The sequence below is a fragment of the Mizuhopecten yessoensis genome, unplaced genomic scaffold, assembly GCF_002113885.1.
Source record: "Mizuhopecten yessoensis strain PY_sf001 unplaced genomic scaffold, ASM211388v2 scaffold10869, whole genome shotgun sequence".
Taxonomy (NCBI): Eukaryota; Metazoa; Mollusca; class Bivalvia; order Pectinida; family Pectinidae; genus Mizuhopecten; species Mizuhopecten yessoensis.
In genome coordinates this window covers 67272-79357 of record NW_018408762.1, presented here as the reverse complement: position 1 = coordinate 79357, position 12086 = coordinate 67272, and the positions used below count along the sequence as shown (strand labels likewise).

The 12086-nt window shown below is 36.8% G+C and overlaps 1 protein-coding gene across 1 annotated transcript in view; it reads left to right on the top strand.

The window, feature by feature from the left end:
• Positions 1-12086, top strand: part of LOC110463168 (transmembrane protein 198-like) — a 53775-nt gene that overhangs the window by 19064 nt on the left and 22625 nt on the right. The window contains exon 2 of the mRNA XM_021517545.1: positions 3963-4010. The gene's annotated coding sequence lies outside the window, so the exon portion shown is untranslated. The remainder of the gene's footprint in view (positions 1-3962; positions 4011-12086) is intronic.

The window sequence follows — 12086 nt, the reverse complement described above, 5'->3', positions numbered from 1 at the left end:
CAACCAGACACACAGTATTCAGTATGACACCAGGGTTACAGTTGTCATCATAACCATGCAGACACGCAGTATTCAGTATGACACCAGAGTCACAGTAGTCATCGTAACCAGACACACAGTATTCAGTATGACACTGGAGTTACAGTTGTCATCATAACCAGACACACATTCATAAAGTCGGTTAGCTTAATATCAATGTTAATTGTAGCATAAGTCAGTCCTTATATCAGATTTCACCTGTGTGCTAACGAAGTAATCAATAGTACAGGTATGGGGCAGGTAACTAGATGACAGGTATACCCCCACCCCCACTATGATACTAACTCATAACCAGACACACAGTATTCAGTATGACCCCAGAGTTACAGTTGTCATCATAACCAGACACCCAGTATTCAGTATGACACCAGAGTTACAGTAGTAATCATAACCAGACACACAGTATTCAGTATGACCCCAGAGTTACAGTTGTCATCATAACCATGCAGGCACACAGTATTCAGTATGACACCAGAGTTACATTTGTCATCATAACCAGACAAACAGTATTCAGTATGACACCAGAGTTACAGTTGTCATCATAACCATGCAGACGCACAGTATTCAGTATGACACCAGAGTCACAGCAGTCATCATAACCAGACACACAGTATTCAGTATAACACCAGAGTCACAGTAGTCATCATAACCAGACACGCAGTATCCAGTATGACACCAGAACTACAGTAGTCATCATAACCAGACACACAGTACTCAGTATGACACCAGAGTTACAGTTGTCATCATAACCAGACACACAGTATTCAGTAGGACACCAGAGTCACAGTAGTCATCATAACCAGACACACAGTAGTCAGTATGACACCAGAGTTACAGTAGTCATCATAAGCAGACACACAGTATTCAGTATGACACCAGAGACACAGTAGTCATCATAACCAGACACACAGTATGCAGTATGACACCAGAGGTACAGTTGTCATCATAACCAGACACACAGTATTCCGTATGACACCAGAGTTACAGTAGTCATCATACCCAGACACACAGTATTCAGTATGACACCAGAACTACAGGAGTCATCATAACCAGACACACAGTATTCAGTAGGACACCAGAGTTACAGTAGTCATCATAACCATACACACAGTATTCAGTATGACACCAGAGTTACAGTTGTCATCATAACCATGCAGACACACAGTATTCAGTATGACACCAGAGTCACAGTAGTCATCATAACCAGACACACAGTATTCAGTATGACACCAGAGTTACAGTTGTCATCATAACCAGACACACAGTATTCAGTATGACACTAGAGTTACAGTTGTCATCATAACCAGACACACATTCATAAAGTCGGTTAGCTTAATATCAATGTTAATTGTAGCATAAGTCAGTCCTTATATCAGATTTCACCTGTGTGCTAACGAAGTAATCAATAGTACAGGTATGGGGCAGGTAACTAGATGACAGGTATACCCCCACCCCCACTATGATACTAACTTTGGGGGGGGGGGGGGTATATATAGGTATTTTATTCACAATCAAATTTACATTATTGTCTGTGCCAGAAATAGTAAAACATTAGGCCCTATGGTGTAATACAACAGTAGGCCCTATGGTGTAATAGCTAGGATAGTCACACCAGTTTGGATCTTTCGGAGAGTGTACTCGCAGAAGTTGGTCAGGTGTGTATTTAATGATCTCGGTTAAGTATGTTGATTATTACTGATTGAACCAGAGGCATTCCTGGTACTACTGATTCATACAGGGAGTGTCAGAACAAACAGAATAAGTTTTAAATATTTGAATTGAAATAACTTTATTATAAAGGAATGATGTCTTGGTCCTCATACAGTTGACAAAATTATGAACTCTTTGGTTCTAAAAAAACGTTTAAAGTTTAATGATAACAGTGACACCCTGAGGATCTTAAGATAATTTTTCACCAGTGAATGATAAAACAGGGTTGTTAATTAGCCTGATGATGGGTGGGTCTGTCGTACAGTTGACAATATTATGAACTCCTTGGTTCTATAATTGGTTTAATGGTTACTATAACTGAGTAACGTTACCCTCAGAATCTTTAGATAATTTGTCATCAATGAATGATTCAACTTAATTGTTTAGCCCGGTGATTCGTGGTCTATTATTCACCTTGAAGTCTTTGGTTCTGGAAATACTTTTTGTAAGGGTTACAGTGACACCCTGAGGACCCTCCGACACCTGGCTATGATACCTCCTAATCTCTATCAGATAAACTTCTCACCTGTCTCGGTATACACTACAGGTATATGTAAGGTGCACGAGACAGGTGTCAAGTTAATTTTTTTTATAATTATTTAATAAAACATTAACTCTCTATTGTGGTAAGTTGATATATATGTCTGGTAAGCTTATTGCTGATAATATTTCAATGTTACTGTAAAGAAAAAAAAAAGTGTGGTAAAATATTTCTTGAATATGATAAGCTTGTGCTTGTAAGGTTGTGTACGTAAGATGCATATGATATGAAAAAAATGTAAACTTTCTTTGAAAAGGTGTTTTTTCGTTAAAGTTTTAAAATGATGAAGGTTGACAGATGCAATGATCTGTTTGAGTTTACGAGTCAGCAACATAGTCACGGATTACAAGATTACAAGATTTTTGAGTCAGGTGCTGACATTGTTAAATTTACTGTTTTCTGTCCTTTGTTAGGTGTCTGGACAGATAACAAAGGGGCAATAGCTAGCTATGTAACATGCAGAAACAGGCCGAGATTTTATCAGTTTGGAAGAAACACAAGATATGACAGCTAGCAAATGATATTTACTTGACTGGGCTCGTTATTTGTTAAGGTGTTTGGAACACACGGATTTGTATAGTGTTTCATATACACTGTTTTATTCATATACTGGTACCGATACTATAGTACTTAGATTAATGGAATTCTTGCTGTCAAATTGTACAAAGTTTCCAATTTCTAAGTAGCTTAAACAGTATCTGTGTGAATGAGGTCTTTGAGCCAAATTTCTGAATTTATGTTTCAAGAAACCTATTAAAGTGTCAGACAGCTGAAATTGAAAGCGACATTACACATTCTGAACTAAATTGATCAAGTATTGCCTTACATAATGAATTATACCCGTGTCTGTCTATATAATGTTTTCTACAAATATCACATTTGAACCCTCCCAATATACCATATAACAATATTCTCATTTCTATTGCATAACTTCTGAAATAGTTTATTGTATGGTTAATGAAAGGCTGTAAAGTGATTTGACGGTTGGACTCCGACAGAATCATCAAAGGACACATTCTTGAATTGATATATATATACTATATGTATGGAGAATCATGTGATTGTAATTGGATTCCTCGGGTTATGGTTTGTAAGGCGTATTATCCTGTATGAGCTGCCGAGTCACCAATGTCTTTTTAGCTTTAGTTCTTAGAATCATTGTTACATTTTCAACTCTTTGATCTACATATACTCTGGTAGTTTGTTTTATTGCATATAAAGCTGAATATGAACAAAATTACCTTAACTATTAGATAAAGGTGTATAAATCTCTACCTACATTAATTATTAAATATCTATTTAAAAGTCTACCTATGAAATAGGGACACATGTACTACATTTATTCTGCAATAAGCCTGTGGGGCTATCAAATAGCTTAAATGGCTAAAAGTGTGGGTAGGGCTTATAACAGGAAAATGAAACACCATTTGTGATAATTTCTACTAAACTGCAATATATAGGGGTGGGCTTAGTACCAGATATGGGGTAATTTCTGGGTAAATGTGGTATACAACATCTACCTGTGGAATAATTATACATAAAAACACGCCCTCTGGCTGTGGAATAGACCTATCAAAGTCAAGCTGTGAAACAGCCGTGTTACAGCAGATTGAACACTGAATAAGTACTGATTTTGTAATCTTGATATATGTGGGTTTTTTTCAATTTTCAGAACTCCTCCGTACCTGTTTGAAGACTTAGTGTCAGTTACCTTGTAAAGGTAAGAAAAAATATAATATAAATTTTTTGTTACAAACTGTACCAAGGAGACTTATTTCATTATCCTCTAAAATCACATTTGAACCTTACCAAAACAGGGCAAGTTCAATTTAGATATGTTACAATGTAGGGGTGAATGAGTAAAGGAGGTATGCTGCCTGACTTTATTGACACCATTTTCCAGTTTGCTAGACAATGTCACATGTCACATGATTTCTTGTACTCCAATATCTCTGGAACTTTCATTGCCATTGTCTAGTGTCCACTGAACAAGATGGTTACTCCTAACCTTCCCACATTGTGTAGTGTGTATGCTTGACAATATTTTGGGTACTAACCTTCATTTTCTATAACGTGTACAGGACAAGACTTTGGGTAATTCCTATTGTTTAATATAAATGAGACCAAGTATATTTTATTTGTGATTAAATTGTTTTGGCCAAAGTATAATCCATACAAACAAACTAAAACAAAATATATGTACGAGATCAATAATAACAAAATAGTGAAATATTAAACTTAAAAGTGCTCCATTATAAAAATGTCTGAACAAAAATATAGATTCTGAAATTATTTCACGACTGTGAAGTAGAATTTGAGAGGTTTTAAACATCTGAATCATCGGCAGCTAAGAGCATGTGTGCCCTCATATCAATCTGTCATGATTAAGATTAGCTACTATTTAAATATTTTAGATTACACTTCTGAAAATAGATGTCTGTTTTATGGCTTGTCCAAAAGTATCTGGTAAATCATTGTATGGTGTGACTGTTATAGCTGAGTGTTTATATGGAAATAGATGTAGGTGTCATCTTGCATCTCTTAAATTACTCAGAACTGAAATATAATCTTTACATTTTTTCTTGAAAAAAACCCGTTCGGAAACTGAAGTTGAAAATCTATTGGTAGATTTCTGTAGATTAAATTTTGTAAAAATGTTATGTAACTTTAAATCATTATAAAAACAGATGAATCCTATATAAGCAGTTCATACTATAATATGTATATACACTTGCACTGCAATGGCCTCTACTAGCATAACCATAAGAAATTGCGTTTGTAGGGCTATGAATGCAATTGGATCAGCATCATTTTGAAGCTTCTCCTCCGGCTTGAATTAAATATGACAGTTGCTAGAAGCAAACATTTTGATGACGTTCGGCTGTTCCAGGAATCTTGTTGTAGGAAATATTAGGGAATGTCTGTATTTAGGTAAATAATAAGTTAAAAAAACTGTTCAGGTTGATTGGTTTACATACAAATTTACCACGAAGCCTGACATTGGGTTCATTCCAGCATGACATTTAAAAAAGTGCTGTTTAATCTTTATATACATTTTTCCACTCAAAGGAAAAAAAACATATGCTGATTCACCACACACAAAAACATCAACAGATGAGTCTTGTATTAGCTGATAGTGACCTGACAAAACTTTAACGATGATTGATTAATGGAGGAGGTATAATGAATTAAACACCCTATTTTATTAGCCTATGACTGAATTCTACCTGATCTTTAATGATGATATATGGTTATAGGGTCTCATTACCTTGTTAAAGACAACAGATGTGTGTTACATTGCGTGAGTCAAAGCAATGGAATCAATGACCTAACCTTATCTCCCCCAATCTGATATAATGCACTTCCTTTTCATTGACCAAGTGCAGTTTATCATGATTTTTAGGGGTGGAGATTAATCAGCAGTACTAGATCTGAAAAAAAGTATTCATTAGGGTTTTAAGTCATAAAGAAATGAATGTTTGTCTATAAATTCTGTTGTAATGTATTGGGTGATGTGTCATTTGTCATTGATAACAAGCTGTTGTAATTATTGTAATGCATAAATAGAGCTCAAATAATCAGTAAATCTTATTTACATTTTTAAAAAAATAAAAAATAATCGATAATTTTTACAAATGAATTTTTATGTATGGAATTTGTGACATTCAATCTGAAATGAAATTATACATTGTTTGATCACCAAAGGGATTCCTCGTATTGTTTGATCACCAAAGGGATTCCTCGTATTGTTTGATCACCAAAGGGATTCCTCGTATTGTTTGATCACCAAAGGGATTCCTCGTATTGTTTGATCACCAAAGGGATTCCTCGTATTGTTTGATCACCAAAGGGATTCCTCGTATTGTTTGATCACCAAAGGGATTCCTCGTATTGTTTGATCACCAAAGGGATTCCTCGTATTGTTTGATCACCAAAGGGATTCCTCGTATTGTTTGATCACCAAAGGGATTCCTCGTATTGTTTGATCACCAAAGGGATTCCTCGTATTGTTTGATCACCAAAGGGATTCCTCGTATTGTTTGATCACCAAAGGGATTCCTCGTATTGTTTGATCACCAAAGGGATTCCTCGTATTGTTTGATCACCAAAGGGATTCCTCGTATTGTTTGATCACCAAAGGGATTCCTCGTATTGTTCTGTTCTCCTGTATTGGGGACACTCCATATATTTCTTTCTGTCAGTACACCTTAAATTTATAGCTGAGCCCCCTCAACAGACATTCCATATATATATATAAAATCACACCATACATCTAATTTATCCTCTATGAGAACACAACATATATTTATGATTCTCTCGATCAAGACACTCAATACTTCAAATTCTGACCCATCTATTAACTCGTTCACCCCTGAAGACACATTTGAACTCTTCCAATGCAAAGATTGGAATAGTTCATTATGAAATTTCAGGGGTAAATGAGTTAAGGACCCCTCTGCTTAATTTTCCCTTCCATCAGGGATGTATATTTTGTTCATTTATTCCTGTACACCCTCAAGAATTGAGACACCATATATTTCGTCCTTCTCTGATCAGCCAGAGACTGTCCAATGAATTTGGATTAGGGAGGTATTGTTGGGACTAGATTCAGATGTTGTCCAGACAAGTAACAATGGTTATTGATGAGCTGGGATGGTTTGGTTAGCCACCATAATTGGTCCCCTTTAAAACCACTTTATTTGTTTATATTGTGACCAATCTCTCGTTGATCAGCAGTAATCGGGCAAGAACTGTGTTACATGAATCTGAATGGGATCAGTTAACGCAAAGCATAGTATAGAGCTGGGAAGGAAAGTAGATAAATCTTAAGTTGTAAGTGGACATATTGATATTTGTTATTGATCTATACTACTATTGATATAACACAACTTCCCTATGACTACATAATTTGGTCAATTCCTGGAAAGTTTCAAATAAAAGAGAGTCTATTTGCAATACAGTGTCATCGTTGGAGCCAAAGATTTTGGCCATTTCGACAAAACTCCAGATTGGACCGAGTCCTGGGTATAGACAGTGTCTATTGTATAATTACAAACAGTCAAAGATGTCCAGCTATAACCATTTTATCCCTCTGCTATGAGCTATGTCCAGATAACCATTTTATCCCTCTGCTATGAGCTATGTCCAGCTAACCATTTTATCCCTCTGCTAAGAGCTATGTCCAGCTAACCATGTTATCCCTCTGCTATTGAGCTATTTCCAGCTAACCATTTTATCCCTCTGCTGTGAGCTATGTCCAGCTAACCATTTTATCCCTCTGCTATGAGCTATGTCCAGCTAACCATGTTATCCCTCTGCTATTGAGCTATGTCCAGCTAACCATTTTATCCCTCTGCTGTGAGCTATGTCCAGCTAACCATTTTATCCCTCTGCTATGAGCTATGTCCAGATAACCATTTTATCCCTCTGCTATGAGCTATGTCCAGATAACCAATAATATTTAATCTTTCCTGGTAAGAACTACATTCAAAAAGTGACCTGCGTACAATGTGCAGCTTCACTTATCATTCAGAGCAGGAAAATGAACACCTGACCGATTCTACCTGTTTTACCATTTGAATTAAGAACTTAGGGAATTGCAACACGCACAAAAATCCAGGAATTGCAAAAATTAACATAGCTAGGGAAGTGATTTAGTGTTCTGCAAGATTATTACTAGGTTAAGTGCCGTACCAATAGAAAAATACGAAAAATACTATGGTTTTCCTACAACTATACTGAATGACCTTGATGCTGTGTGAGCTGTGATTCAGTGTCGAGTGTAATGATCGAAGTGTATGACTGATTCAGTGGATGTTGGTGAAATACCCATCTATCACCAATGAAAGTTAGGTGTATATATATATATATATGTGTGTGCATAAGGCGATTATAGGATGGGTGACCTGGTACTTTAATTACTTCAAACATCCGGCTAGAGTTTGGAGGTCCAAGGTTCGAATTGCAGTCTGGAACTGTAGTAGTTTCCCTTTCCTGTTACAGTGGTGCCTGTGCACTTGACAAACTATTGTTTTAAGTTACGTTGCACTTAATTGACATGGGGGAACCCAAACCTGGGGTGTCAATTGTTGTCTTCATGGACGTAGACTTAGAGAAAGGAAGAAAATTTGAAATTGAAATGGCCCGGTGAGCTAATTATTTAACTCATTCACCCCTGAAATTTTATAATGAATGTTTCCAACTTTTGAAGTGGAAGAGTTCAATTCTATCTTCAGGGGTGAATGAGTTAAATAGTGTAGCTAGAGGCATTGATTGATTGATTGATTGGTTTTATGTCCGCGTCACTACCTAGAGTCTGGTTGGTTTGTTGGTTGGTTGGTTGGCTGTTAAATGGGTTTATCACCTACATGACTCGAACCCATGCAGGTTTCGTCTCGCTGACGGAGGTCGGTGTTCTGTCGGCATTGGTTGGTTGGTTGTTGATGGGTTTATCACCTACATGACTCCACCTATGCAGGTTTCGTCTCGCTGACGGAGGTCGGTGTTCTGTCGTTGGTTGGTTGTTGATGGGTTTATCGCCTACATGACTTGTCCCGTACTAGTTTTGTCTCGCTGACGAAGGTTGGTGTTTTGTCAGTGTTCTGTTGGCGCTATTCCTAGAGTCGGGGGATCTCAAGTTTAAATATGGTCTGGCACCAATGCATTTTCCCCCTTAATGGTACAAATATCTATTTTATTGTAAGGAATACTAAAGGATGTCACATATAGCTCACTTCATTGTATCCTCTGTCAAAGAGACACCAAGAGAAGTACAAATGTGTTGGCAGCTATTTTAGTCACAAATTGTCAACGTGTTGTCTCTAGCAACAGTTGGATTATACCAGGCTTTCTGAATACTGCAGACATTTTTAAGCCGCTCTTGGCGAGAGCCGAGCGGCTTATTAATTCTGTCGAGAGAACGAAATGACGGACCCACTTCCGTTCGGGGTGAGTGCGCATAATTCAGTATTGCATGCTTCCGCTATATAGTTTCGTTATCGTTAATAGAAAGTAGAATCTCTGACACTCACCTGTGGGTTACATAAAGTCTTCTTCACCTTGCTGAAAACAAAATGTTTATCTCCGGTGCATTCTACGACGGCTGTGGTGGTGAAATTCGTGCACTAGGTTTGAGCGTTTTAGCAACTCGGATTGCGGTCTGGGGAGTGTTACGCGTGTGAAACACATATGATTCGAGAAAGCACATGTGAAGACTGTCAAGCATTGACGCTGTCTGTAGAAGGAAGAAGTAAATATATAAACTTATAAACCGTATGAGTGATGAAGTATAAACTCTATTTTGATGTTTGAAACGGTAACGTATATATGCCATATCGTGCTTAGGTTGATAACGGTAGACTAATGGCTCCGAGACGAGACGATATGAAAACTGTGTATGCTTATCAAACATTTTTGTAACACAGCATGCTATTTCTGGTGTATTTATTTATGAAAGTGTAACAATTTAACAAGAATTCACGCCGTGTCAAAATAGTATCCAATTGGGTGTAAGGGAAATAACTCTTACGTTGGTAAAGTCGCATTGGGAAATATAATTCAAATATATTCCAAGAACATTTGTGAGATTTTGTATATTCAATGACGGTAAATATAGTCGCTACAAATATTAATAATTTTCACTTATATGAATAAAAAATAAATAAATAAAAGGAGTACAATGTCTCTTTTCTCCATGCATGTTTTCCCACTACTGTTAATTATCCTTCATTCCACAAGCACAAAATGCACTTATTCTTTATTATCCATTCACCGATTGCCATTCTGCACGTAAACGCTCATATCACATCATTGGAGAATGCTAATTAATGAAAATTACAACAATGCGTCACACTTAAAGAGGGTGAAAAAAGAGGAGAGGGAGAAATGTTTTTAAGGCATCATTTAAGAGGTGATTTATTTTGAAAATCCTAAACGCAACATCATCAGATGACCTGATCTTCAATTAGCAGAATACAGAACACATATCTGAGTTATTATAGTAGATTTTTATGCTCAACGTGTCACTGAAGCAATTAAATTTAAAGTGGTGAGCGGCTGTAATGTCACACTGACATAATTCTAGTTTTTTCTTTTAATCAGTAATATGATACTTTAGATTATGTTTGCAAAAAAATAAACCCCTCATAAAATATCAGCAGTTATGTCATGACAAGCAAATAACAGCCATTTGTAATCTCTGCCAGACTGCCTTAAGAGGAAAGCAAACAAACGTTTGTCAGTGATATAAATTGTGTAAGACATTATTGCATCATCACAAACATGGTAGTGACTCTATGTCCCCGACAACCGTTTCAGTTGTCAGGGACAAACACCTAGGTAACTTCATTTAAACTTTCATTTGTTGAAGACAGATGTGCAAGTGACTGAATGATTCTTGTTGCGTAGTCTGGGACAGATGTGAAAGTGACTTCGTTTAAGCAGTGTTCATTGTCAGGTACAGATGTAAAAGTGACTTTATTTCAGCTGTGCTTCGATTTGAGTGAGTGATCTGGGACAGATGTGAAAGTGACTTTATTTCAGCTGTGCTCCGATTTTAGTGAGTGAGCTTGGACAGATGTGAAAGTGACTTTATTTCAGCTTTTTAAGTTGTTTGGTTAAGATTTGGTAATGATTTTTAACTTATATATTTGTTAAGTTTTCTCAGACAAGTATCTCAGGTACAATTGAAGCTTGTTATGAATTCAGATATAAACTTTTTAAGATAGAATATCCAAACATTTGTCCAAGAGTGCACTTGTATAGGTTTATAGATACATATTCAGCTCAAAATTTCAGGGATTAATTCAAACAAGACTTAATGACTGCTAATATAACTTACACTGTCACAGTATCAGCTCTGTACAGAAATCTGAATGGCCAGTTCTTTAATCGTAATGCTCTTTTGGCGTTAATTCCGTCCTGTAATATAGTACTCATGACTTACGGTTCGCTCCACCTAATAGTCAAACAAGCCGAGATTAATGTTATGCCACTATAATGGTGTGTATAAATAAACTGTTCCTGCTGATCAAGATTCCTGGTGTAAATAAGTTAAGTACCCTTGTATATATCGCTGAGGAGAGGTACAATATGTACCTATATATGTATACGGTCCTGGTGGCTATAATCTGGATGGGACCTGACATTACAGGGTGGTCCTGGCTCGGGTCAGTGTTGTGCACCCTCTACTGAACACGTATTATCGTTTATAGATCGATTTGCAACAGGTCGTTAGGTTGACTTTAGGGTGAGTTGATGTTTGACTGGTATGAGTAGACAACCTAATATTGAACAGGTTATACTTCTGTACAGGTATAACTGTTGGCCAGTGTTTGTTGATGGAGTGACCAAGCACATGTTCAAAATGCTACTGTGTAGTGATCATTGGAGCTGTCACTCACTGGCAGAATCGGCATGATTATCAAAAAGCTCTCTTTTGCTGGATGCTGTTGCTTTCTGGATTCTGTTATTAAACTTAATACCAGTTCAAAGGATAATTTTATCATACCTTGTTCAGGATATAATTTTCTGTGAAATATGTGTGATTCTACAATTATCCATTCTGTGTAATAAAAAAAGGTCAGTATAATATTTACTGTTAATTTATTAATTTCCACTGACTACTTTGGAAGACATTTTTTGACATTGCTGCTCTTTATTACTCTCATTTGTGCTCCCCCTAAGGCACCTCTGGCTGTCAATGTTTGATCCCTAAGGCACCTCTGGCTGTCAATGTTTGATCCCTAAGGCACCTCTGGCTGTCAATGTTTGATCCCTAAGGCACCTCTGGCTGTCA